Source organism: Aythya fuligula, chromosome 1, assembly GCF_009819795.1.
Source record: "Aythya fuligula isolate bAytFul2 chromosome 1, bAytFul2.pri, whole genome shotgun sequence".
NCBI classification, from domain to species: Eukaryota; Metazoa; Chordata; class Aves; order Anseriformes; family Anatidae; genus Aythya; species Aythya fuligula.
This window is the reverse complement of record NC_045559.1, coordinates 44,016,821-44,040,604: the sequence shown is the minus strand read 5'-3', so window position 1 is coordinate 44,040,604 and position 23,784 is coordinate 44,016,821. Positions and strand designations below refer to the sequence as shown.

The 23,784-nt window shown below is 44.3% G+C and overlaps 1 protein-coding gene across 1 annotated transcript in view; it reads right to left on the bottom strand.

The window, feature by feature from the left end:
• The window catches only part of GRIN2B (glutamate ionotropic receptor NMDA type subunit 2B), a 196,272-nt gene that overhangs the window by 38,335 nt on the left and 134,153 nt on the right, over positions 1-23,784 (bottom strand). The window lies entirely within an intron of this gene.

Here is a 23,784-nt window from a genome sequence, read left to right as displayed (position 1 = left end):
GGGTTAGAGCATCAGCTGATAACTGGGTCCTGCACAGCAGTGTGCAAACCCCTGATGTGTGTTCCTCTGTCCAGTGACACCTACTCTTGACACAGAGCAAATATCTTTCACAGCATCTCTTGAGACCTAAGGCTGAAGGCATGTTTAAAAATGCAAATCCAAAGGCAGCCTTGTGCTGAGAAAATGTTGGTGTCAAAGCAGGCCCCCACAGGGGGAGAGGAGTCAACATGAAGAGAGAGGGGGTGGGTTGTCTAAACTTCACTGCTCTCTGAGCTGTGCAAGCAAGATGGAAGGCATCGCTTTGAGAAACATCTCTGAGAATGTCAGAGAGATCCTTTAACTTTCGGGAGCAGGAGGCCAGGGCAGGTGCAGCACCACAGCACCCAGCACACACCAGCCAGAGCTCCCTGCCCACCGCACAGTGGCCCTGCATGCAGAGAGCCTGGGCTGACACAGACAAATGCACGCCCTCTGCTGAGAGATGTGGCATGTTCAGCTCTTCTCTCACTAGTGACAAAGGGGGACATGGCTCAGTTGGGCCATTACAAGGGGCAACCAACTGAGCCACTGCCTGAACCTCTGACTGGCCTCACCTCTGTCCTGAAAGCAAATGGAGGCCCAAACCAGAGCAGTGTCAGCATTGCACATCTCCACCAGCAGTGAGCACCACCGGGGTACTCCTGTCTGTGTGCTCTACACTGATCCAGCACACAGGCCAGCTGCCAGCTGGGGGTCTCCCAGGCACTGGCATGGGCTGTTCCCCCAGCTGGAGAGTCCTGCCTTAGGAGCTCACACTTCAGCCTCCAGCCCTCATGGTGCCACCTCTGTAAGGGGTGGAGGCTCTAGAAGGACAGCCTGTGAGCTGCGGGGCCCTCTGCTACAGCCAAGTACTGGGCTTTGCCCGAAAACTGTGGCACTCTGCCCTGCTTGGTCAGAGCACAAGACAAGACCCGCCAGCTCTACCTGCTCTCCACAGGCAAGGCCTGACCCTTGGATGAAGTCCACCAGTGGGACAGCTGGTTCACTGCACATGTGTGTGTTGCTGCCATGCTGGCTGGAGCCAGGAAGCATGCTGTGAGCAGCAGGGAGCTGCTCGGCCAGATTTCACTCCTTTCCAACCCCATACACAGGTGCAGACACACACACACAGGTACCCCCAGCAGCAGTTATACTAAGGTGATCTGGGCTTGGAGTCCAGACAGAGCTGCCAAGGGCCCAGCTGAGGCCATCTGGGCTACAAGTCTTCTCTGCGCAAAAGGAGTGCAATCAGACTTGAGTAGGTTAGAGAAAAAGGTAACCTTGAAATCAGCGTTTTGGGAAAGAGGCTATCTGCCAACCTTAGCCAGCAAGGAAGTGTTAAGCCAAGGACTGCTTTCTTGGGAGCATGGCCTCAGGAAAATAAAATCCTCCCATTCTCTCAGCACTGATGGACCTCAAGAGCACCTATTTTTCAAAGACTTGTCTGTCATTTTGTGCCTACATGTGGCAACACAAAGCAGGTATTGTGCTATTTCCTTTCTGCAGCTTGGAAGTAGAACAACAGGCATGGCAGGCAGTCTTAGACTTGTAAGATGAAGCTAAGGCCCTCAGCAGGTTGCAAAAGGTCTTTTGTGACATGTGCAAGTCCACACAGGGAATGACTTCTTGCAGTCTGGAATTAGCTGGATGACTTTGTATGTGAATTTAAATGTGTGTGTACTGTGTAGTTACCTCTATTATAGGGAGAGTTAGTAGTGAGCCTGTAATTAGGTTCTCTGACACTTTCCATTACAAGAGTCTTTAGGCTGGTTCTCTGAGAAAAGCCAACATCTCTGCATTTTGCAACAGGCATTTGAAAGTCAGCAGGGAAAAAAGCCTGAGGCTAAGGACATGATTTTTACTTTGGCCCATCAAATTTCATTCAGTTTTAACTGCGTTATAAACTGTTAAATAACCATCATTTCTTTTCTGTCACTTTCTTGCAGAAAGCCTGGCAGATGGCCCAAATGCTATTTGAGCATAAATGTTCTAAGAGTTAAGCCCATCAACCCAGTAAACCAGTGGGGACACCCCTACCAGTACTAGTCAGAAGAATGAAGACCCCAGCTTTGGCAGAGCAAGGGAAAAGCAAAAGCCAGATCAGACAGCCCACAGAATGGGGACAAGCCATCCAGGTTCTCCTCTGTCTTTTAAATGGACCCCACTGTGAAAAGGTCACTTGCACTCCACCATTTAGGATGCAGAAGAAAGTCAGTTTGAGCTGTCATGAGTGTCTGTGGAATAAACACAGGTTAGTCACTGGTTTGAGCAGTCAGACTCAGTGCCAAAGGCTCAGCATGTGTGAGAATGAACAATACAGTTGTACAGAAAAGATTTGGGGTTTTTCCCTTAGAAAATAATAATAATAATAATTAAAAAAACGACAACACAAAGAAATGAAAAGAAAAAAAAAAAAACATCAATCAACTACTCTGAAAAGAACTTATTTAGGTTGAAATATTAGGAAACGGCAGCTTTACGGTTTCTTTTTCAACCTTTCTTCCATCCCACTTGTGTGTGGACATTTCAATTCAAGTATTAATTAATGAGTGCATACAACTTTCTCCATGGGGTCCCTGCCTCAATCCCTGTGCTGGGAAGGTACCTGAAGCAACAGAATTAAGGTGGCCTGTGAAACAAGACTGGCAGTTCCTAGTTTGGCTTTGCAAGCTACAAATGAAATCACTGTTCTTTTATTTTCTGTACGTAATCACTTATACAACTCTATGAATGTGCTTGAGCCCTTACAAAACTAATAAGCAGGCCAAGAAAGAATCAGTGAAGATGGAGAAAGAGCTGTCCATGAGGTACTGAATCACCAAGCACTGGCAGAGGAGAGAGGAATAAAGAAACAGCAATGGACAGCAAACCAAGGAACCAACGCAGAGATTATGCAACCCCACGTTATGAGAGCAGCAGCCCTGACCTTGCCAAGGGTTTGAAGGGGCAAAGAAAGCAGAAGCCAAACTGGAAGGGAGTGCAGAGGGAGGTAGAAGAGGGTGAAGCTGGCAGCTGTCTCACAGCCATGGTGGCCAGAAGGTGAGAAGAAAGGAAAGCATTAAGACAGATTATGTTGCAGGCAGGTTTCTCACTTTGCAGCAACAGGTGTGTAACTGGCTAAGGAAGCAGCAGACCTGGTCTGCATGTGTGGACAGATCCAGGCTGGTCTGGTCTGCGTGGCCCTACAGCAGAGGCATGAGGGTGGAGGTACATGGCACATGGACACCAGGAGGGCTGGATGCAAGCCAGTTATGGTCCAGATGCCATCTAGCCACGCTAGCCCAGTAGAGCTAAGCTGCAAGCTGAGGCAGCTTGCCAGGCTCACGCAGCTGCCTTTTACCCTGCCATGCTGCTGGGTCCCTGTGGCACTGCTCTGCATGACGTGGATTTACCATCGCCAGCCTACGCCAGCACAGGCAGTTCCGTGCTGGGTTTCACAGCATGGACTTGCCCTGAGCAGCTGCAGCAGCTGCACAGAGTGCAGATGCTTTCTCCCCCAATGCCCTGGAGTGAAGGGACCCAAGTGCTGGCTGTAATCTTGTCCTGTGCTTGCTGTGTGACCTTAAGCAAACCATCTAAGCTTTCCAAAGATCAGTTTTCCCCTCCACAAAAGGCTCTTAAGAATCCATCCTGCATTGCAAGGGGGCTGTGTGTTCCGTTAAAGCATCTGAACAGAGACATAACAGTGGGGAGCAGCAATGTAAGCCAGTACAGTATGGAGATGGCTCACCTCATCCACCCAGGGAAAATAAAGCCGCTCAGGGCTGTCCCTACAGCACCCTCACATCTCGTGTCTGAGGAAGGGGCTTTGCTGCAGAAGGGTGCCAGATGCTGCAGAGCAGCCGTGCACGTCAGCAGTCAGCCACGGAAATCGTGCTGATTGTTGAGAGAGCGACTGTGAGCAGGCAGGCACGTGGATCAACGGCTGTAAAAGGAACAGTGAGATTTCACGCAGCACTTGCTAAGAACTAGTTTGGGATCAGGAGATTAACTAAACCTCAAGAGCACGTACTTGGGTCCTCTCCAGCTGCTTTGGAAGCTGGAGTCGTACAAGTGACCAGGCAGCTGTCTTTCCTGGCTCTAGAGACACTGTTCTTGGAAAAGGGAGCACAGCGATGCTTGAGCTGGCACAACAGTGCTCAGCCCTGCCCCTTCCAGCCTCTGGGAAGCGGGCCCATCTGACCTCTGTGCTCAGAGTAAAACTCAACCAGAGCATGCCCTGGGCCACAGATCTCCCTCGCTGCTCTGCACCACCTCTCTGCCCCACCAGGACCTTATGTTTCTGCAACCTCCCCAATGGCAGGATTTCTTCTCCTGTCCTGCTCTCCTATGAGCACTCCTCCAAAGCTGCTCCCCAGCTACAGCTGAGAGCTGTGGCTCACTCTGTGGTGCTGTCTTGCAGAAGCAAACAGTGGGAACATCCAAGAGCTGTGCAGGAGAAACAGCCTTGGAGAAGGACCTGGTGAGCAGCTGTCCCTGGTGGTGAGATGGGCACTGTGGTGGGGTGGCCCATCAGGTGCAGAACAGCCCCATGGCCAGCTGGAGGCACGTACAAGCACAACTGTGCCCCAGTGCCAACTTTAGCCCTGCCTGTTTATCTGCTGTACCAAGAATATCCAGTGGGCCAGGCTTTGCTTCTCTTGCAACAGACAAGATCGTGCTTGTGACTGAACATTCATCACTTCCCGTCTTCTGATTATTTCACCAGGCAACCTTAACATTCCATTAATATCGGTCTTTGTGGAGCTAAATATATACACTAAGCACATATACAAATACATATAAATACATCTCTATCTAGCAGAGAATCCAATTAAGTGAATATGTTACGCCTTAGCAATTAATGAATTCAACAAGCTGAACTGCCTCATGCATATGATTAAAGTTCAAGCAACACCAACCACAACAACAAAAAGAACCAAGATTTTCCTGTGTCCTATCTACAAACAGATTGTTAACACTTAAATCAATGGATAAATTCAAGTGTGTTTGCAAGCCTTGGGAAACTCATCTTCCCAACGATGTACAGCCTGTCTTTCAACACACTGTAGCCTAAGAGAAATTCAAGTCCAGTTGTCCCTGCATGCAGCTCCTCAGACCACTGCTGAGACCTTATATATGTTTCTGCAGCACTTTCTGGATGGCAGGTCTGTTAAAATGCTGGTGTCCTATGGGTTAAAAGAAAGCAAATTCCATGACTGAAAAGAGCTAACTTTGTAGAAACTTGACTGATGCAAATACTGTCTTTCTTCTTGTGCCTTTTTTTTTTCTTTTTTTTTTGCCATTTTTGTTTAAGTTTTTTTAAGTGTGTGTGCGCACCTGCGTGTCTGCATTCTTTTGCATGTTAATCTTTTTCCAGGACAAGGTGTGTGTTTTGTTGTTGATGTTGTTGGTTTTTGTTTTTGTTTTTGTTTTTCATGCAGTTTCTGCAATAGACAGAATAGACAATACTCAGCAATAGACAATACTCAGCAATAGACAATACTGACCCCTCTAGGGAGTGCTCATTCCCTCCTTCTCTCACAATACCCCTCCTCTGCATTCATAAGACATTCCCTGGGGGCAAGTTCTACAAAAATAAATATTTAAGTAGCCACTAAACGAGAGAAGATGCACAAAAGCACACAAAAGACCTGGCTGCAGAATTCAGGGCACAAGGAGGAATGAACAGAGGCATGGCTTAGAGGGTTGGGAGAAGGAAAGTGTTACGAGTTTGAACTGGAAATACAAGCATCCCCTTCTCTTCCCTGATCCAGTGGTACTTTTAACCCTGAGACTGGAGCTAACTGATGTAAGATAGGTGCTGTTTCCATATCAACAGCACCATCAAGTGTACCAGCTTGCGGATCCTATACCCCTGCAGAATTATTTGTGCCTACGCCCACAGCACCACAGATTTTACCAGTCTCTATGAGATATCAAAGAATAAAGCTTGGATCATTTCTAGACTATGCGAGAAACACTGATTTGAAAGTAGGTATTATAGGGAATAGCACATAAAATTGGCCACTTATGTCACCCATGTAAGATGGTAGTTTGAGGGGTAATAAGCAGATAAAATATGCCATACCCGAGGAAGCCACATACTACTTCTGTACTTCCCAACACATCCATAAGAGCTAGAAATCCCTCAGAAAATCCAGTTAAGAGCCAGGTTCATGCAGAGTTGTGGGAGCACACTGTGGCATTCACACAGAGCCCACAGCAGGCACCAGCAGGCTTGAAGCACCACTTGGATGGTCAGAGCAGGACATTTTCTGTGTCCTGGCATGCAGCTGTCAGAGGGTGATGCTTCTGAGGGATTTGGAGATCTTTCCTTCAGGAGACTGTCCCAGATTTCTCACTACCCCAGAGAGCTGAAAAGGTCAAGCAAGGCCCCCTTGCGGGCTCACAAGTTTTATTTTCTGCTCTGGGTACAGATGCTGGCTGCTATTTGAGTTTTGGTAGGAGGCAAGCCATCAACAAGAGCTTTGGGTCTGAAGTGAATGCAACCAGCCAAAGTCACTACTACACTCTGTTTCAGCTGTTTCTGCAGGTTTTCTTCTACCCCACCAGAGTGTATCATCGTTTCACCCTGCTTCCCATCAGTGTCCTTTGGGGGTGTCCTCACTGATGAGAAAATAACATACCCACTCTGATTATAGGCATCAAAAAACAGCCGTTGCACATATGCAAACAAGTGTACTCTACAGGAATGACAGAGGGGATGTTTTCTTACCTGAACTCTGGGCAGTAAGAAATGTACCTTTTCCCCTAGGCAGCCTTCTTGTCTCACATGGAGAAGCACCCCTTCCCTCTGAAATCTGAACAGTGAGAAGAGCCAGCAGTGTCCAGCAGACCCGGAGATGGAGCTGCCCTGCCAGTGTGGCATGTACCACTGAACAAAAGAGACCAGCCCATTTCTGCCATCCGTTCCCACTTCTTTGTAAGCAGAGCAGAAAATGAAGACAACCTTCCCACAAATAGTCATTGAGATGTCAAAGCATAACCGCATTTGCGCAGTTGGGATCTCTTGGGATTTTCACCCCACACAGCTGTCACAGCTGATGATTCCCCAAAGTGGCTGCTGTATTGTCAGGCTCCTTGTAGCTTGCTTTTGCTGTGGCATCAAGCCCTTTCCACCCATCACCTTCTCCCCGTCTGTGATTACCACTGCCTGTCAGCACTGCAGTAAATATGTGTATGTTTCCAGGTCTCCCATTTCTCATTTTACAGAACACTCTCTTAAAAAGACTTTCCCATCAGAGCAGACACTAAAATAAAGAACAAGCAGGATTTTCTTGAAAGTTTCACCTGCTCCACTCACTACACATAACATTACCTGCATCTAAGCACACTTTTCTGCTTCTTTCAGGAGGTTATTGCACTTCTGCAGCCGTAACTTCTTAAAGCAGTTGTCATAGGTGCTCATGATCTCATAAATCAAGAAAAAGTCAGGACTTATGTGAGGGTTGGACAAGGTGTCTCCAAAAACAGAAGTCTGAGGAAGTACAGACAGCAGATCAATGGGACTGTGTGAAGTAGACTTCTGTGCTCCAAATCCTCGGTGTAGGAAAGCAGCCACCATAGTGCTGGACAGACTGGCTTTTGGAGAGGAATATATCCAAGTTCTTGACACCACCTTGTCATCAACAGTGCAGGTGTGAGGAACAGGATTAAGACTGAGGACCTTCCCAGACTATCGTAATCCTGCTCTCTCCCTTACTCTAACATCTTCTCTCTGGCCATGACAAATGCTGCTCAGACCCCCTGCACATCCATTCAAAAGGCTGTTTCACAGATCATTTGCCAAAATATCATCTTTCCCCTTTCTTTTCAGTCTCACTTTAGCTCCCCACTCAGCTGCATCAAGCACTCCTTTTCCAAGCTGCTTGATGTCTCTAATCCCTCAATCTGTATCAAGATGTTAATGCTGACCTGCTCCACCTTCTTCAGTATTTTTTTTAGAGACCCGTGTAGGTTTCTTCCATTTTGACCTTCTTCCTGAGGGAGGTCCCATGAATACCGGTGAAGTTATGACATTGTTTTTCTTCATACCCTGCCATAAGTCTCTCTTTCGCCCAGATGCCTGCAGATAATTGACAAGTCAGGTTGCTGACACACTAAATCCACAAAACATACAAACACCGACCAATTTTCCCCTTGTAGTCCCCTAGCAGATCAATGCAAAAATGCTCACAGCCATCAGTGGATAAAATAACAACATCTCTTTAGAGATTCTTCCTAAAGGAAGCACAGCAAGAAAATCTTGGCTATTTACTACTGTTCTTAACCTGCCTGTGTTCCCTGTGCGTTGACCCTCTCATCTGTCTATATACCCATGTTTTCTCATGTTACTTACAGTGTTTAGTGGCTATGGCCATCATCTTGGTCTCTTGGTGCTGCTCCCAGCACAATGGAGCACTGCTTAATGGCAGGGATTTTCAAAGACTACAGTAATACAAATAATTAAAGTAACCATAAGCTTGTTCTGCACAGTTCATGAATCAAACTAACCAAGGATGCTTTTTTCCAAGACAGTGAATGACAGCCATATTACTGTGCTATTCATTACAGCCTTTCTCTTTCTAATTACCCCTCCATGTTGCCTAACTGCCAGTTAGAATGGCTCTGCACTGACAAACAGCTGCCACATCTCATCCCAAGGAGGTACGGCTGCTTCCCTACAGAGGGGAAAGTGATGTATACAAACAGAGCTTAACCACGGAGAGCTCAGGGACCCCCTAGGCTAGGTTTGCAGTGTCACAGATCTTTATCTGCCTAACCAGCACAAGATCACAGCAATGTGGAAAGTCTGTCCTGGATTTATATGAGTCCTTTATATCTATCTATCTAGCTAGCTAGCTTACTAGCTATAAAATTGTAAATGAAAAAATAGCAAAAACTCAATAAATGGATTTCTCTTTTCTTCCATTCATACCTCAAAAGCTTCCCTCCCTATCCTTCCTTCCCCCCATCCCAGCACAAAACACACACTTTAAGGCACTAGCTGCTCACTCCATGCATTTGACAGACTCTGATTAAACTCCCAGATAATAACCTTGCAAGGCAGAGCCAAACTTGCAGCAGTACAGGGTGTTCTCATCATTGGCTCCCAAAAATAGTTCCTTGCCAATAAGTGTCAATTGATTCTGGCTTTGCCAACCTGCACATCTACTGTCCCCCACATCCCAGGGGCTGCTGACATAACTCATCCCCTCCAGAAGGCTTGTAAGGCTCTAAATATGGCCAATAGCTGTGTATCAGTTGCTGAAAATACCTCAGGTTTGTGATATTAATGTAAATTAGGCTTCCATGGGTCCTTCCTGTCTCTGTTCCCTTGTATAAGGGAGATATGGGAGTCCTGGACTGCAATATCTGTGAGACAGCATTTGCAGGCTTTGGTCTACAACGTCTTCCACAGCCTCCTAAGACCTAGTGGCAATGATCATCCTGGGATGGATATTTTAGCTTTGTCCCAACAACACCTGGTGCAGAGGGAGCCTCAGCAGAGCTGGGTGCAAGGAGGGACCAGAGGGTGGGGAATGTGCAGCTTAAGGGAGTGTGGGATTGCAGACAAACTGATCTAAAAGGAAAGACAAGTACTTGGAGAAAAGAAGGTCCCTGGAGTGAAGGAAACAGAAGAGGGGGCTCTTAATGTGCAAGGATGGAGTGCAGTGCTGTCAACAAGCCAAATCAAGCACAAGAATGGGTCACTTTTGGGACAGAAACCACTCTATTATGCCTTAGTACTGTTCATTTTGATGTCTACATTCCAAAAATTTACTGCTGACGTCAAGCAGTGAAACTACTCTGAAGTCAATGGAATTGCAGATACTTATGCCAGAGGTGAATTTGGCTCCCAAAGGACTTTTCTATGCAATCATTTAGATAATGACCCTTCAAAGCTTATGTTGCTGCCATAGCATGACAGTGGGAGAAAAGGGGCCAAAAAAGGCTGCAACAGAATAGCCATCTGTCATACTCAAGTCTAGAGCTCAAATAAACTATATGGCATAAAAAAGGGCAAGAAATACTGGAAATTAATGATCCCTCCTGGAGGAAAACTTACCCCCATCTAAAAGTACAAAATCACACGGAGTGTTAAAACAGGCGCCTTCATGCAAACTGTATCCCAGAATATTTCACAAAGTTAAATACAAGACAGCAAATGGCATGCAGCATAAAGAATAGCTGGTGCACTGAGCAATCAAGAGGCAGTGCAAATGGCCATATAATTTTGCCTTTTAAAAGCAACTGCATAAAAGCTCATTCATCTGTAAAAATGCTGCGTTTCTGTTTTCTGCCTTCCTAGGAGCTTTCTTGCCTGCCCTCTTTATCACCAACTACAGATTTCAGATCTTCTGAAAAGAGTAAGAACAAACACCTGCCCCTCAATGCCCAAACATTGCCTCCACACTTCAAGGATGTTTTATATAGCTTCTAAGTTTTATCAGACGAGGCTAATCAGAGAGTTCACAGGGTCTCAGGCTCATAGTATATTTAAAGTACTCCACATGAAAAGGGGCTATGAATAGACACAACAAAAAACCATGGATGTCAAGACATCATGTAGTGAATACATTTTGAATTTGAAAATTAGGAATGAATGGGATATGGCTTCAGGCATGGAAGAATATATTTATTTCCCACCTCCTTTGAGATGATAGATACTAAATCTGCCACTCTGACATCCATATGAAACCTAGACATCATTTTAAACATCATGAGATTCAACCTTCAAACTCTTTACAGCTATGATATCTACAAGAATTACCAGCCCAGCTTACAATAGCTAGTCAGGCAGCAAGTTACAAGCACCATTCTTTACGCTAGAGTACAGATATTTGACTTCCTCATTGCCCTCAAGATCTTCCACTCTCTCTATACCCAAATCTAGTTTATCTACTTGTAGTGTGCAACATCTTCACTAAACAGTTTGAGAAACTGATCTCTGGAAGGTGTTTTTGCAGTGTCTAATACAAGACACCTTAATACTAAATTGAAAGATATGAGAATTGAGATTTGGAAGTCCAAGGGAATTACAGTAGCTCCAATGGAAGAAGACTGAAGACAAATAGAAGAAGTCCAGGAGAGTGTAAGTCAGACAAGCTAAACCACTGTGAATGCACAATGGTGACAGACAGATAGACAGATATATACATATATAAAATGCAGATAGAAGAAAAAGGCAGGGTCCTTGGTAAGACCAAGTAAGGCAATCAAGAGTGAAGCCTGGCTTAAAGAAAGAAATAGAAGAGATCATATGAAGCCTTTATCCCTCTGCCATGGTTATAGATGCTGTACAGAAAGCGGCATGCCCTCACCAACCTTTCATCTTCACTTTGAAGACCTGAACTGGTGTGCAGAACACATTATGAGTTGCTCTAATTACTCTTGGAAACCAAGTGGCCTCTTGACCTCAGTGTGCCCACATGCTCTGAGTGGGAGAGGTTCCTTGTGAGCCTGCTCATTTGCCCCTTGCCCCTGCTCTCCTATGATAGCCTCCAGTGCTATCACACTAAGCAGAGTCTGAAGGAGCTGTTCAAACAGATGGGAACTACGTGGACTTCCACCCACACAAACCCCATCATAGAAATTCTTCCTCCACTGGGGACCAGGTTAAAGTCCTGGCACAGGACTCTCTAATATTGTCATGCAGTGCTGTCGAAGGCAGCTGTCAGTAAGAAAGCTCAGACTCTGAGTTCTTTGCCTATTGTCCAGTCTGTCCACCTTTCTCCCCAGTCCTCTCAACTTATAAATAAACAACCCCAATTCATTAAATAACTGCTTGTTTGCCTTATTTTCTATACCCATGATTAATCTCACGGCTTCCCCCAGCCTTACTCCAGTTTGTCCAGACCTTTCTTAAGTGTTATCTGCAAAACCGCACTGAGCTTTTCAGCCTTACTGTTGCTGAGCAAAGCACAGAGATTACATCATGCGCCTTGCAGGCTGAATTCCTATTTATACATCCAAGTACAGCACTTGCCTCCTTTTCAACAACAAACAACCATGTTGAGCTTGTGGTCTTCTTTTATCCTGCCCAATCCTTTTCTGCAGAACTGTGATCTAGTTGATGTTTCTCTGCACTGTATTTATGTAGACCTTTACTCCTGCCAAAGTACAATAGTTTGCACTTGTCTCTATTGAATGACATCCCACTTTTTCAGTGTGTATTTCCAATTTGCAAGATCATTATGAATTCTAATCCTGTTCTCCAACAAATTCACAGTCCCCCACTAGCTTACTGTCATCTTCAAATTTGATATTCAAATTCTTCACCAAAGCTGTTAGAGAAAACATTGAACTGAACTGAGCACCAGACAGACCCTCACAGAACCCCATTAAATACTCTCTTCCATTTTGACACTCTTATCCATTTTGCACGCATTTGTTACTAGCTCTCCTCAAAACCTTGCTCCTCTAGATTGCTAACAAAGTGTGATGAAAGAGATGGTAAAAAAAACCTTACTGGAGTCAAAGCAGATGACACCTTCAGTTTCACCTCTGTCCACAACGCCTGTTACCCTGTCACTGAAAGATATTAGATTGGTCTGACATGACTTGTTCTCAGCAAAATCTGTTGCACTTTTACATGTTTCCTTGTAATTGTTCAGGTGCTGACAAGGAGTTTGGTTAATTCATGTTCATATTTGATTCATTTAATATTTTTTGAAGAATCAGGGTTAAGCAACAATGATTCCCCAAATCTGCAATTCCCAAGCTTCTTCCTCATCTGCCCACCTCTTCTCTCCCTCTGCCCCAGCTCTTTTTTAAAGGCAGGCATTCAGACTTCTCCAGGATCTGGCAGATACTACCTGGGGACAGATTTACAAGTGCAGATCCATTGCAGTTTGTTCACAGAAAACCCCTTCTGTATATTTCCTATAGAAATAAAGGGCCAGGTTGTGTATGTAATGTGCTGCTGCAACAGGAGAAAGGAGGAGGTTACCTTGTCTTGGGAAACATGTACCCTTACCCTTGAGCACGTCTCCCTTGTCATGTTGACAGCAGAATAGAGACTAGTATTAACATGCCCCAGACCTCCTGTCCTACAGTCCTGGCCTGCTGCATATCCTGCCATTTCAGCCCTTGACAGCAATAAGCAGTTTGGCCAGTGCACCTTAGACCCCATCTGTGGCACTTCAGCTATTTTAGTCCTTCCTTCCATTCCACACATCTTGTCAACACTCCTGTCCTTCTCAGTGGCACCCCCAGCTACTCAGTCCTGCTCACCCCAAAACCACCCATGTGTTCGGGGACTGAAGATAAACTGATGGCCTGCAGCTGGCCTGACACAACAATTCTCAATTATTCTTCTTCTTTGTCCTCCTCCAGCTCCTTTGAGACATTTCAACCCCAACTTCCCGCTCCCTCCTGCACCCACAGCTAAGTCAGTGCACCCTCCATACTGATGGAGAGCAGCTAACCACAGGCCAGCAATGAATTGTGCACTGTTTCACAGCAGTAATCTGGGAGTTGATCTGAGCCCTGCTGCACTTGTTTCACTTATGACAGAGGACAGGCTGGACAGAAGTGGTCGGGAAGCGACCCGCTGGAGGAAGGAGTCTGAGCTGTGGTCTGGTGTGCCAAGTGGAAGTCAACAACCATGTTCTGGGAGCACACACAAGCTCTAGGCTGAAAGAAGTCAAGCAGCTGAGACCTTTGGAGGAAGGAAGCTCCTCTATAACTACTGAGAGAACAATTAACTGGTATCCTGGGGAAATGGTGTTGTTCCAGGGATGAGCTCTGATGGACAAAATAGCATTTTCATGTACTAAATACCACGTGCACTCTTCAGTGCGGACAAGGACCCAGGTGCTCATCAATTATTGAGCTTGCTTGAAAAGGCATTTAGGAGAGTGCACAAGAGGCTGGTCTGCAGCTCTACTTCAATCCCAGCTGTGCTGCTCTTAGAAACTCAGCCAGTGAGAAAGGAAAGAAAAAAAAAAGAAAGAAAGAAAAAAAAAAAGGAAAAAAAAAAAAAGAATATAAAGAAGTAGAGATGGAGAGGCAGAGAAAAGGAAAGTATCTAGTAGAGCCTTCCCCTTGCCAAAGGAAATCACATGTGGGACAGGAGACACCTCCTTGATGCCTGGTAGTATCATTCCTATAGTATCCCCCCCATCCTCCTACTTTCTGGGATGAGGGGATGAGAACACCTTGGAATGGAGTCAGGGGAAAGCAAGGACACACTGTTGGCTCAGCAGCACTGTTCCCACATCCCCACTGTTCGGCCGCCCCAGACTTCAGTGGAATTTGCAGCCTTCATAAGAATGCAATGTTTATGCAATTCAATGTGCTATGAAATACCCCAGGTTCTTCTATGCCAACTGCAATAAGGTAAATAGATGCTCTGATCCCAAACCAGCTGCCAGTATTCAAACATATCTTCACATGCAACAAAGACTGTGCCCTGGGTAGAACTGCCCCTAAAATTTTTGTTTATGTCGGCCACAGACAGCATTTAATCTTTATTATTGCTTTAGAGACATAGTACAACTCTCCAGAAAGTCACATGTCCAGGTGCAGCTCTCTAAGGAGATTCACAGCTGATGCGCATTGAAAATGAGAAAATGAGAACGAATCTCAAGGAACAGCTGCAGTCTCAAGGAACATTCATTCACAATCACTCAGAACTTTTCTATTTGTGAACTAGATTTCCTAAGATGTGAACAGACATTTTCCACTGAACAAGAATGTAGTTAAAATGTAACCAACCATAGTTATCTTACCATTAAAAATGGTCTTTTTAATAAAAAGAGCTAGTTATTTCTTTACAATAATATTACTTGAAAAATAAATATAAAGGTCAAATTCTAAGAGCTTTTTTTTGTTTCAGATTTTTATTGTTATAGTTTTGCATTTTTGAAGAAACTTTGGGTCAAGTGTGTGCCAAAATAAGAGCATTCTGTATTATCATGTAAAAGTGAAAATACGGCTTCCAGAAAGGAAGTGTTTTCTCAACTATGAGCTTGTGGAGGACTAGATACAATTATGGCAAGCAATACATTATGTCTGGAGAGTCAAGTTGTTCAAAGTCCAGGAAAGAAATGCGAGTCTTATCTTCAGAATCAAGAACCTTTAAAAGGTTCTTTTTTTCATTAGTGTCTTTTACTTAGGATCACACATGCAGGCTTTTGAGACCAGAAAATACTTCTCCACACACAGGAACATCAGGTTGTGGAACTTGCTGTCATGGTACAACAGTGAGGGACACAGCTTAATGCAGGTTGAGGAAAGGACTGGGCATTCCCAGCGTCAATAGCAATGCCCAAAGTTGCAATGTCAATGATTAGAAAAAAGAAAAAAAAAGAAAAAAAAAAAAAAAGAAAAGAAACTTGGAGTTACAAAAGCAGTAAAAACTCCTGTGATACAGGTTATAAATCAAGACCGAAAGAAGTGAAGGTGCATTAGGCAGTGCATGCACATGCAGAGAAGGAGGCAGTGCTCTGCACACACTGCAGGGACCAGTATCTCTAACCAATATATAGTAGTACATGCAGGACCAGGATAAGTGCTTGTCTCTATCACTAAGGTTTTTTTCTTCTCCTGAGCCCTGGGAGATCATACTCAAAATATCCTAGGGACAAAGCCTTGTCCTCTGAATCCAAATCACTGGATATTCATATAACACCAGCATTTTTAACTGCTTTCAGGATCTGTGGAAGAGACTGGAATGACATCCCAGAAATCAAACTCACTTTGCTCTTCAGAGAGCATAAGGCAGTCCTACCTTGTTACTGAGAAAATAAGATGTCTTGAACCACTCTGAAGTCTCCCACATCATGTACTGGCAATACTAAAACACAATGAACATATAACCTGCTGTGGAGATGCTACACTCATAGCCAAGGACAGAAAAGCCTGTTGCATAGAACAGAGCTTTCTTAGCAGATGAAAAAAAAAAAAATCCCTATTTCTCATCATCACCAGTGAAAGCCTCCTGGGTTGTGTTTGCTACGAAACCAAATGGCAGAGGCCTTTCCCTGAAGGACATCTTCTGGATTTGACACGTTCTGTCAAATAGTACTTCTCTCTGTCACTTCTTTTTCTTGCAAGTTTAATTTCAGCCACCATTTCTCCAAGTGCCTCTTTCTCAGCAGCCAGTAAAGTTGACTTCTGGACCCAGTGTCAAGAGGAGGTAAGTAAGGGAAATTGTCACACAAGGATAGTTTCATCTGTCCTCTGTTTCTCATGGAGAGTTTGTACACAGATTAGAGAGAAAGGAGGAGTGAGTTTGTCTATATTACATGCCTTCCATTACAGACACCAATGGTACTACCAGAAAGACCAAAAAAAAATTAGCATCTCCTTTAAAGAGGCAGTTGCTGCTTACAGTGTTGCATTAAATAGTACCACTGAAAAATATGCAATAAGAAAAGACACTTACCCCAGTCCACAGGCCAGAATACCATTGATACTCAGCATAGCTTCAGGACAGAGAATTATAAAATGCCAAGATGTTCCTTTTTTTCAAATAAATTAATTTGTTGAGAATGGGAGTAGGTAAAAAATTTTCATTCTTGAGCAATAAATCTTGAGCTTATTTATCCCAGAAAGAGGTCCTTTTGTAAACTTCATTGTCAAAGACTGAAGATGGAAATCAAAGCAAATAAAATTGTCTCCTTCAGTAGATTCAGAAAAGTGCTTATCAAAGACAGCTTTAGTGAACTGCACAAAACAGTTTAGAGGCTTTTCTCTGTATGTGGCAAAAGGGGCATCCCTATGAGCTTTCAACCAAATTCTTCTTCCATAGCCATGGTTATGCAGGTGCAGGTATCTCCAGAGGACCATGATATAATGGGAAGGAAAGTGCTGTCTCCATAACATGAAGCACCTTTTTCAATGGCAAGTGATGATAAAAGCAATCTGTGTAGATCAATCCATCCACAATCCAGAAGGTTCAGCCAGATATGATTTTGCTTCTGGTGCACCAGCAGAACAGAGGAAACAACTTCATGCACTGCTACAGCACCAGGGCTTGAAGATTTCCCCAGGCTACTGTGCTGCTCCTCATTTACCAGTCAAGTCTTATTCCCTGGGACTTTTGATGTAAGTTTTCTGTAGTCCATCAGTCTTTTTTCTAGGGAAATTAGAGGCATTGACCTAACCCAGAAGAAGGCCACTTTGTCTGATTGCCTCCTCCTCTCCCTTCCCCTCACCTCTCCAGCTTTTGTCTTCTTAATTAACAAAGAAGTCAACAAATCCCTCAACTTTGTTTTGTCACTTTATATTTCACATTTCCATTTCCTACCTCCTACATCCCCCCAAGTCAAAGTATGCCTCCCTTGTTCGTTGCCTGGCCTCTTGGTCCTCAGCAGCATTTCTGGTGTTTGCTGCGTGTAAGAGAGAGATCCTGTGAGAACCCTTTCTCCAGAAGAGAAGCCAGAGAAAGAAGGACAAATAGTTTATTAACCAACAAGGAGGCTCCAGGCACCACAGACGTAAGGTTTGCCAAACCTCATAAGATCATTGGCTTTATTTATTTCCCATTCAGTACTGTGTATTATTTCAATCTCTTCAAGTGCAATAGCAATAAAATTGAAAAACACCCATGAAAACACTTCCAATTAACACAAGGTCAGAAAATGACATTAGAGACCTCCACAGCCCATAAAGAAGAAATATACCCGACACCTCCCTGTACTACCATTCTCCTCAGGAACAGCCTGAGCAAACAGGCAGGCAGTGCTACTTGTCTTAAAGGTCAACAACCTTCATCTGCATTTTACCAAGGGCATGGAAGAATGTATCAGTATGTAGCACCATGTGCCAAGATCACACCACTGGTAAGATACATGCACAAATACACAGATTTTTAGCTCAATTAATCTAGTTAATTCCAATGTAGGTTGTAGTACAAAACTAAAAAATAGTCAGGTTATAAAGCCAGAGAGGGATTTGGAGAGCAAATTCAGCACCTTCAGCTACACCCAGAGACACAAACAAAGGTAGGCCCACCACTGAAAAAAGGATGTGCTGTCGGATCAGTGCATGAACATCATTCATTGAAATGGATTAACCTTAGTATGACTTCAACACAGGTTCTTGCACAGTGCTCTGTGGCACACAGTAGCAAGAGAGATAATGACCTCAGCATGAAGGGCACAAAACACAAATCAAAACAGAGATGTCTTTTAATAACTATGGTGCTCTTGTTTGTCTGCCCAACATCAAAAAGATGAGAGACCCCTGTACCTGGAGGTGAGCCATACAGGCTACACAGGCAAAGTGGAACATTGTCGAGTGCTTCTGAGACTCTGTGCCCTCTTCCAGCCAAACCTCATCCTCCTAAACTACCAGAAAGATGCCCCTAGCACTTATATGGAAGTCTTATTCCCCAGACCAAATGCCCTTGCATAGATAAGCAATTACCTCAAACTACCCTGCAGCTGAAGGAAGCAGAAAAGAGGTGTTTATAGAAGGTGTGTAGGCAATCCAGCAACCGAATGCTGGTTATTACAACCTTTACAGCCTTGCCATTCCCAAACTTGGCCTGAAAGAGGTGAAGAAAATCAGAGTTCTTCAGATCTGCTTCCACACAGATATTTCAGCAAGCACCTTCTCCTACAAGGAAGCCCTCTGGCAGGCAAGCAGTCAGAGAGAGAGCTCATCTACTTTAAAAAATAGCTCTGCAATATCTCCTAGAGTTGCTCCTGTGAGGCTGGTAACCTGCCTCCTCCTCTTTCTACAGAGGTCAGGGTGATGTTAGAAAATCTTTGAAGCCAGTTACATTTTTTAGCACTGTTTGTATTATGCTGCAGGTAGATAGTTGACTGGCCACATGACAGCATACATACGGTTCACTGCTCTCCAAACTGCTTCAGAAATAAATGACCAGCAACAGCAAAATTCTAAGCAAAAGTAACCTTTCTTTTAGTCTCTTCCCCAAGACATGGGTTTGGAAACAATGATGTAATCGATCTGCTTTCAGTGCAGATCTCATGAGAGTTGTTTATTTTAACCCTTACACTTCTAGTTCCTTCTTCTTTTCCTTGACTGCCTGCTTGTTCTGGCTCTGCTGACCTTTGCACCATTGTCCAGCCCAGCACTATTTGGAGGTGTAATTTGGAAACAATCCTGATAAGCCATCCCAGGCCTGCACACGTCACATGAAAGAGCAAGGCAAGTGGTGCCAACCCACCATTATACAAAGGTGCTGCTTGGCCCCACAAAGAGGGGTTGGATTGGGAACCGCAGTACCAGTTTTACAGCATCATTACAACACAGGGTAGTCCAATTTGCAGCAGCACAAAAACTTCTGGAGTAAGGAAAGGGGAGAGGGAGAGGGTGCAAGGCAGCAAAGAAAAGATAAAGGCTTTGCATGACTCTCTCTAGAGGTTCATGTTTAGGTGGCCCACAAGAGAGGCCGTTCAAACACAGAGCACCATGTTTTTGCTTTAATTTTTATCAACCATCTTGTAAAGTTGTGAGGCTGCATAAATATTTAGCATTAATTCTTATACCCCATTCCAACCATTTCTATGTGTTTCTGCCACTCAGTTGTGCCCATGCTCACCATACCCTTCATCAGCCCTCAATAGGAAAGAGATTGCAGCTTCAGGACCTTGACCTTGCACTGGTATCTACCTTTAGCTGTTTCTTCTGAAAGCAAGGTTCAGTTATTCCTGTCAGTGTCTGCATGGTTTTGCATTTATCATTGCATAACTTTCTGGAGCAGAGATGGTAATTTCCTCTGAAGGAGGTACACTGGCAAAGAGTACGTTCCTTCTTTTAATACCAGAATCATCTGGTTCTTGGCTTCCTGAAACATACAGAAATATTCATTTGAATATAAATGAGAGGAGGTCCCTGACATCATTTCTTTTGCTGAAAATTTTAAAACTGTATACAAAAATTTGAGAACAACAACAAAAAATCAATTTGTACTGGTTATAGCAACAAAAGACTCTAGAGTAGTTCTTTCAAACTCCTCAGCTTTCTCACAAAAAGTTGGAATGTCTCAAGAAAAACAAGCACCTCATATGAAAAAGGTGTTTTGTTTTGTTTGTTTGTTTCACAAAAAAAAAAAAAAAAAATAATCTCAGTTACGTTTGGACAGAGTCATTCAAAGATGCATGTCCCCTCCCTTCCTCCCTTCAGAGGACTACATACAAATGGTGTTGCACACCAACATCGGCAGTTCATAGGATTGCATCACTGAGACAAGCCCCAATGAACATGATAGACAAATGAGTCTTAACCAGTGCTTCTTCCAGGATAACAGTTACACTTTCATAATATTAATATCTTCATTATATTCCATTTGGTGCATTTCTCTAAATTAAATGATACTAGGAGCTTGCCCGCAGAGGACAATTTACCAGGAGAAGCTGTATCAGTTCACAAGTCTTCAGCTTGAAGTCTCTTGCAGACCTTCCATCATTGCTTTAGGAAACCTCTACTGCCTTTCAGTTCCCCTCTGCACAGTTGTAGTTTTCTTAGAGCCAGCAACTGAGGTGGGATGCAGCATCCAGCATCCAGCACATGGGCAGACAGACAGCATGCACTGTCGCAGGAGCTCAAGACACGGGCTGCTTCTTCACTCTGCCTTTCCCACTGCAACCCTGGCTGCATTCCTGGCCAACTTAAACAGCAGTCCTGCAGCATTCTCCTGCCAATGGACTCTACAGAAACGTTCAATGGTCCCCAGTGCTGTTCATGCTGTAGCATCTCCAGAGACTGCGCTCGCTTTTTGGTGAGAACCTATCACTGCAGCTGGCTCTGCAATACCAGCAGGAGTCTTGGCTGTGGACACACACAGCCTACACAGGAGCTGTGGTACCAACATTAAGAGCACTTTGGAGGCAGAGAGGAGACCTTGCTGGGATCCAGGCTTGTCCCCACTTGAGCCTGCTGTGGCTGGTCTCTGCAGGCTCCCTCTGTATCAGAGGAAGCAAAGGGGTTTTCGAGCAGGGGTCTGAGTTAGCCACTCTGAACTGCCTTCTGGAGCAATCAGTCCCACCACTGCTCATAGGTCTGACCTTAGGAGTATCTCCTCCTTTTCCCCTCTGGTCCCAAGCTCTGAGCCTGCCCAGCAGAATTGGGGCCAAATAGCACCACAGCTGCCAGTGAGGCTTTCTGCTATGCTCCCCATGTCCTGTGAGTTTGTGCTTGGAGGTCCTGTCTTCCTCAGCTTCTCTCATCATCTTCCTCATCCTCCTCCCCTACCCACAGCAAATGCACAATAAAGGCAAAGGTCCCCCACACAGTAAGACCTGCTTTCTGAAGCAGGACTGCGAAGCATCTATTCCTCCACTCATGTTTCCTTTCATTTCAGATCCTAACTGAAACTGTGGGGGGCTTTTTCTCTTCCTTACCTACCCCTCTCACTGCCCTCTATCTGAATTTTTTTAGCTCTTTGAAGTATTACCAGATCCACTATATAGGAAAGATACAGCAGAAGAAATTAAATTGTATTGTTAGGTATCTATAATTACCCCAAACCATTTTTTTTTCCACAGTGCAGCAATTTCAAATCTCTCACAGCACTCTCTTTGTAAACCAGATGTTGACCATGTCAGCTGTGTGCTAAGAATGCATTTTCATGAGTTGCGTTTCTGGAAGTTTGCAGAGGGGTGGTGGTGGCGGAGGGGGACGCTCCTGGAAAATTCCACCCGCGCAAGCGCAGGATGGGTGGTGCAGAGCCCTGCCATGCTTGTCAGGGTGCTGGAGGGCTTCTCTGCCCTCTCCCTGCATCTTACCTTCATGCAGAGGGTGAAGGAAATGTCCTCCATGCTTCCACCCGCAGGAGGGCAGAGGGGGTGGCTGGGGGAAGAGCATGTCTGGGAGAGGGAGGATTTCCCTGGGGGTGCTGTGCTGCTGCGCCTCCAGAGCCGCACACAGAACGGCCTGAACAGTGAAAATAAAAAAATCAGTGGATGCCTTTCCAGTCAGTACCACTATGCCTGCCTGCCATTTGGTCTGTCTTGTCCCATATTTGATAGCCACAGCAACCAGGCTCCCACCATGCTCCCCAGACAACTGGTTTGCATCTCCTAAAAGAACCCACCTATACCTGATATTCTGCTTGAATTCACTTTTGCTTTACCTCATGCCTCCCCATTACTCTTTAATTGCACTCATTTAAATTGTCCTAAAGAAGTCCATCCTTTTCTTATTGATTACACCCTTCAAACACTTGCAGAAAATTATCATACTCCCTGTCTGGCAAAAATAATGCCTCGGGAAAATCTGTCCTCAGCAACCAGCTGTGTGTCCGGTAAGAAAAAGGCTACCAAGAGAAAGCAGGTTTTAACTAAAGTTCATGTAACATTACACAGTAAACCCTGGGAATACTTCAGAGTGTTTATCTGAGGCAGGGGACTTCTTAATGGAGAGAGTCCATGGTGTGGATTTCACCAGACTGTACTCTTTTAATCTTTATTTGTAAGACAGCGTCTCCATTAGTCCCAGGTTGGAGCAAGGTGTCTGGGCAATGAGCAGGAAAATATATACACATGCAGGATTTATTCTGGGACCAAACACAGGAGACAGAGCACGAATGAGAGCAACTGTTCGAATACAGACACGGCCTGGTATGGGTTTGTTCCTCGGTCATCCCGAAAGCCAGGACCTTAAACATCAATCAGTTGTAGAAAAAGATACAAGGTATGGAGCAGGAGAAACCTGCAGATGTGGGCTGATCTATGCACACAAGCTCATGGGAAACAGCTGTCCACAGGTAGTCTCTCAGAGGCAGAAAAACTGCAGAAATGTGATGCTGCTATAATACCAATAGTCTTTAGAAAGCAAACACAATTAAATGCAGTGATACAAAGAACTCCAGCCCTAATGAAAAGATAACTGCAGAAGGAAGGACTTTTTCTATTGAAATTCCTGAGTGTCCCAGCTTGGACAGTGAGACTGTCATGTGATGCTGCTCAGACTGGTAAACTTCAAGCACACCTCTGCTGCCCACTGCTGCACCCAATATAAGTTGATTTGACAGCAAAAGCTATTTCTTTTGAAAATACAAAGGATTAAGTAATACCAAGGTGGACTTACCAGGAGAATGAAAGGATCTGCAGGACCTATTAGTGCTGCCCACTCTAGCTTATGTCCTGTTACACAGTGGGTAGCAAGTTTCCCCACCATTGCAAGTGCTGGCCCTACATGCTCCAACACAGCACTCTGATTAGGAAATTAGTTATGCAAAAACATATTTTTTAAAGCAACATTTGAAGAACACAGGAAAAAAATAAGGTATTGCTTCAGCATAAAGCCAAGTCTGTTTGCTTTTTTTTAATTTTCCACTTATCAAACTCTTCCATTCAGCACACACACACACATATGTATTGTAATCAAACATTATTAATAAAAGTGGTATAAATTTAGATGAAAAAAAAAAAAAAAAGAAATCTGAAAAGACCTCCACCACTCACTAGGAAGGAAATAGCATTTTTCAAAAATAATAAAATAAAATAAAATAAAATAAAATAAAATAAAATAAAATAAAATAAAATAATAAAATAAAATAAAATAAAATAAAATAAAATAAAATAAAATAAAATAAAATCCCAGTCCCAAGGGTTAGATCTGTGTCCTGAGAGGTGGTAGAGACCTCAGTTTCAACCTTGGTTTTGAATCAGGCAGAATGGATCTGAACACCATTTTCCCACTGCCTAGGATCCTGTCCTCAGCGTCTGGCTAACTGGGATCTGGAGGAGATGCTGCCATCTCCTCCTCCACGTTGCCTCTCCAAACAGCATCTAAAGACTTTTGTGAGCCTACACGAAAACACTCAAATGTCAGTTTTCATTTACAGCAATGAAACTTCCA